The sequence below is a fragment of the Solea solea genome, chromosome 9, assembly GCF_958295425.1.
Source record: "Solea solea chromosome 9, fSolSol10.1, whole genome shotgun sequence".
NCBI lineage: Eukaryota > Metazoa > Chordata > Actinopteri > Pleuronectiformes > Soleidae > Solea > Solea solea.
In genome coordinates, this window is record NC_081142.1 from 6,810,238 (window position 1) to 6,816,115 (window position 5,878).

Genomic DNA, 5,878 nt, shown 5'->3' on the forward strand with positions numbered 1-5,878 from the left:
AAATAAGAGTTATTCCTTTTGATGTGAAGTCTATGTGTCGCGTGTTGAAGCACATTTACACTGCAATACACTGTATGAGAAGAATAATAGAAGAACATATTATATATATATATATATATATATATATGTGTATATATATGTGTATATATATATATGTATATATGTTAGTTGAAACCAGAAGTTTACATACACTATATAAAAAGACACAAAAGCTTTTTTTCTCACTGTCTGACATGACATGACATCACTTTTCCTGTTTTTGGTCCGTTAGAATTACCAAAATTATTTCTATTTGCTAAATGCCAGAATAATGAGAGAAGGATTTTTTTAGATAATTTTTAATTACTTTCTTCAAAGTCAGAAGTTTACATACACTAAGATTATCATGCCTTCAAACAATTTGGGAAAGGATGTTATGTCTTTGGAAGCTTCTGATAGGTTCATTGACAAGATTTGAGATCAGAATGGTGTGCTATGACTTTCTAAGACTTTCGAGTAACCATGGTGACAAAAATCACGAAAAACTGCGAATAATTTCCACATACACATGAATGGGAAACGTTCGAAAGGAGAAAAACCAAGCCCACTTTGGAGCATCACAGTGTCGTCATACTTTAACGTAGAAATGTGATTGTAACTTTAAACGGGTCACAAAACTTGGGAATTTTCTTACCTAAGACAACATTTTGATACATATTACAGTTTAAGTTTTGTACTTTATTTTGAAGTTTTCCGATTTTACAATGAGTGTGTATGGCGTTGCATGGGCATCGCTAGAGTGACACACTGAGCTGTGATCCAGAAAAATAATCACAAAAATCTCTAAACAAACTCTTCTCCTACCCACAATTTCCAACCTACACAGACATCTTTTTTACATCAAAACGTTGCTATGGTCGTCGTCTAACCCCGTGTGTTGTTTTCATTTTTATGTTTCTTAAAACACATTTTGGTGTCATTTAGGACCTTGGCCTGTAGGGTGTGGTTGCATGGTGGTGCAGTGCTTGTGCAGTGATTCTTGTATGTTATCCCTGTCGCTCCTATGTCTTACTAAAACAGATTTTGTTTTTAAACACATGACATGTTTCACACACCAAAGTGTTATAGTAAAGTACAGTGTTTACTAAGGGATGGGAGACAAACATTCATACTCCAGACAGAAATAACCCCAACTGGGATTGAATACAGCACATTCTTGCAACAGTAACATAGTCAAGATCAACTGACCACTACACCACCATGTCCTTCACATCTTACACAATGTCATAGTTTAGTATGTCATCCAGAATTTGACAAAAATGTCATAGTTTAGTATGTTGTTCAAAAAGTCTCCCAAATGTCATAGTTTAGTATGTCGTTCAAAATTTGACAAAAATGTCATAGTTTAGTATGTTGTTCAAAAAGTCTCCCAAATGTCATAGTTTAGTATGTCGTTCAAAATTTGACAAAAATGTCATAGTTTAGTATGTCGTTCAAAAAGTCTCCCAAATGTCATAGTTTAGTATGTCGTTCAAAATTTGACAAAAATGTCATAGTTTAGTATGTCGTTCAAAAAGTCTCCCAAATGTCATAGTTTAGTATGTCGTTCAAAATTTGACAAAAATGTCATAGTTTAGTATGTCGTCCAAAAAGTCTCCCAAATGTCATAGTTTAGTATGTCGTTCAAAATTTGACAAAAATGTCATAGTTTAGTATGTCTTCCAGAATTTGAAAAAAATGTCATAGCATAATATGTCGTAGAAATTTTGACGAAAAAGTCATAGTATAGTATGTCGTCCAAATGTTGACAAAAAAAGTCATGGTATAGTATGTCGTCCAAAATCAGTCAAAAAAGTCATGTTGTAGTATGTCGTCCAAATTTTGACAAAAAAGTCATAGTATAGTATGTCGTCCAAAATGAGACAAAAAAGTCATAGTATAGTATGTCGTCCAAAATCTGTCAAAAAAGTCATAGTAAAGTATGTCGTCCAAAATGAGACAAAAAAGTCATAGTATAGTATGTCGTCCAAATTTTGACAAAAAAATCATAGTATAGTATGTCATCCTGTCAAAAAAGTCATAGTATAGTATGTCGTCCAAAATGAGACAAAAAAGTCATAGGTTAGTATGTTGTCCAAAATCAGTCAAAAAAGTCACGGGTTAGTATGTCGTCCAAAATCAGTCATAAAAGTCATAGGTTAGTTTGTCGTCCAAAATCAGTCATAAAAGTCATAGGTTAGTTTGTCGTCCAAAATGTGACAAAAAGGTCATAGTATAGTATGTCGTTCAAAATCAGTCAAAAAAGTCATAGGTTAGTATGTCGTCCAAAATGTGACAAAAAGGTCATAGTATAGTATGTCGTCCAAAATCAGTCAAAAAAGTCATAGGTTAGTATGTCGTCCAAAATGTGACAAAAAAGTCATAGTATAGTATGTCGTCCAAAATGTGACAAAAAATCATAGGTTAGTATGTCGTCCAAAATATGACAAAAAAGTCATAGGTTAGTATGTTGTCCAAAATGTGACAAAAAAAGTCATAGGTTAGTATGTCGTCCAAAATATGACAAAAAAGTCATAGGTTAGTATGTCGTCCAAAATCAGTCAAAAAAGTCATAGGTTAGTATGTCGTCCAAAATGTGACAAAAAAGTCATAGTATAGTATGTCGTCCAAAATCAGTCAAAAAAGTCATAGTATAGTATGTCGTCCAAAATGTGACAAAAAAGTCATAGGTTAGTATGTCGTCCAAAATCAGTCAAAAAAGTCATAGGTTAGTATGTCGTCCAAAATGTGACAAAAAAGTCATAGTATAGTATGTCGTCCAAAATCAGTCAAAAAAGTCATAGTATAGTATGTCGTCCAAAATATGACAAAAAAGTCATAGGTTAGTATGTCGTCCAAAATGTGACAAAAAAGTCATAGTATAGTATGTCCTCCAAAATCAGTCAAAAAAGTCATAGTATAGTATGTCGTCCAAAATGTGACAAAAAAGTCATAGGTTAGTATGTCGTCCAAAATCAGTCAAAAACGTTATAGGTTAGTATGTCGTCCAAAAAGTCTCCCAAATGTCATAGTTTAGTATGTCGTTCAAAATTTGACAAAAATGTCATAGTTTAGTATGTTGTTCAAAAAGTCTCCCAAATGTCATAGTTTAGTATGTCGTTCAAAATTTGACAAAAATGTCATAGTTTAGTATGTCTTCCAAAATTTGAAAAAAATGTCATAGCATAATATGTCGTCCAAAATGAGACAAAAAAGTCATAGTACAGTATGTCGTCCAAATTTTGACGAAAAAGTCATAGTATAGTATGACGTCCAAATGTTGACAAAAAAAGTCATAGTATAGTATGTCGTCCTAAATCAGTCAAAAAAGTCATAGTATAGTATGTCGTCCAAAATCTGTCAAAAAAGTCATAGTATAGTATGTCGTCCAAAATCTGTCAAAAAAGTCATAGTAAAGTATGTCGTCCAAAATGAGACAAAAAAGTCATAGTATAGTATGTCGTCCAAATTTTGACGAAAAAATCATAGTATAGTATGTCATCCTGTCAAAAAAGTCATAGTATAGTATGTCGTCCAAAATTTGACAAAAATGTCATAGTTTAGTATGTCGTACAAAATGAGACAAAAAAGTCATGTTATAGTATGTCGTCCAAAATCAGTCAAAAAAGTCATAGTATAGTATGTCGTCCAAAATGTGACAAAAAAGTCATAGGTTAGTATGTCATCCAAAACCGCACCAACACATCTCAGGAATGCAGAGGGTACCTGTTCCAACCTGGGCTTGAACCCGGATCTGTTTTTTCAAAGGCGAGAGGACTAACCGCTACACTAACCTTGTGGACACATACTGTAGTATGTTGTTCTAAATGACATCAAAACACCATACTTTAGTATGTCGTCCAAATTGTGACAAAAACTCATAGTATAGTATGTCGTCCAAAATGTGACAAAAAGGTCATAGGTAAGTATGTCATCCAAAATGTGACAAAAAAGTCATAGGTTAGTATGTCGTCCAAAATCAGTCAAAAACGTTATAGGTTAGTATGTCGTCCAAAAAGTCTCCCAAATGTCATAGTTTAGTATGTCGTTCAAAATTTGACAAAAATGTCATAGTTTAGTATGTTGTTCAAAAAGTCTCCCAAATGTCATAGTTTAGTATGTCGTTCAAAATTTGACAAAAATGTCATAGTTTAGTATGTCTTCCAGAATTTGAAAAAAATGTCATAGCATAATATGTCGTCCAAAATGAGACAAAAAAGTCATAGTACAGTATGTCGTCCAAAATGGCAAAAAAGTCGTAGTATAGTATGTCGTCCAAATTTTGACGAAAAAGTCATAGTATAGTATGACGTCCAAATGTTGACAAAAAAAGTCATAGTAAAGTATGTCGTCCTAAATCAGTCAAAAAAGTCATAGTATAGTATGTCGTCCAAAATCAGTCAAAAAAGTCATAGTAAAGTATGTCGTCCAAAATGAGACAAAAAAGTCATAGTATAGTATGTCGTCCAAATTTTGACGAAAAAATCATAGTATAGTATGTCATCCTGTCAAAAAAGTCATAGTATAGTATGTCGTCCAAAATTTGACAAAAATGTCATAGTTTAGTATGTTGTACAAAATGAGACAAAAAAGTCATGTTATAGTATGTCGTCCAAAATCAGTCAAAAAAGTCATAGTATAGTATGTCGTCCAAAATAGTCATAGGTTAGTATGTCATCCAAAACCGCACCAACACATCTCAGGAAGCAGAGGGTACCTGTTCCAACCTGGGCTTGAACCCAGATCTGTTTTTTCAAAGGCGAGAGGACTAACCGCTACACTAACCTTGTGGACACATACTGTAGTATGTTGTTCTAAATGACATCAAAACACCATACTTTAGTATGTCGTCCAAATTGTGACAAAAACTCATAGTATAGTATGTCGTCCAAAATGTGACAAAAAGGTCATAGGTTAGTATGTCATCCAAAATATGACAAAAAAGTCATAGGTTAGTATGTCGTCCAAAATCAGTCAAAAAAGTCATAGTATAGTATGTCGTCCAAAATGTGACAAAAAAAGTCATAGGTTAGTATGTCGTCCAAAATATGACAAAAAAGTCATAGGTTAGTATGTCGTCCAAAATCAGTCAAAAAAGTCATAGGTTAGTATGTTGTTCAAAAAGTCTCCCAAATGTCATAGTTTAGTATGTCGTTCAAAATTTGACAAAAATGTCATAGTTTAGTATGTTGTTCAAAAAGTCTCCCAAATGTCATAGTTTAGTATGTCGTTCAAAATTTGACAAAAATGTCATAGTTTAGTATGTTGTTCAAAAAGTCTCCCAAATGTCATAGTTTAGTATGTCTTCCAGAATTCGAAAAAAATGTCATAGTTTAGTATGTCGTTCAAAAAGTCTCCCAAATGTCATAGTTTAGTATGTCGTTCAAAATTTGACAAAAATGTCATAGTTTAGTATGTCGTTCAAAAAGTCTCCCAAATGTCATAGTTTAGTATGTCGTTCAAAATTTGACAAAAATGTCATAGTTTAGTATGTCGTCCAAAAAGTCTCCCAAATGTCATAGTTTAGTATGTCGTTCAAAATTTGACAAAAATGTCATAGTTTAGTATGTCTTCCAGAATTTGAAAAAAATGTCATAGCATAATATGTCGTAGAAATTTTGACGAAAAAGTCATAGTATAGTATGTCGTCCAAATGTTGACAAAAAAAGTCATGGTATAGTATGTCGTCCAAAATCAGTCAAAAAAGTCATGTTGTAGTATGTCGTCCAAATTTTGACAAAAAAGTCATAGTATAGTATGTCGTCCAAAATGAGACAAAAAAGTCATAGTATAGTATGTCGTCCAAAATCTGTCAAAAAAGTCATAGTAAAGTATGTCGTCCAAAATGAGACAAAAAAGT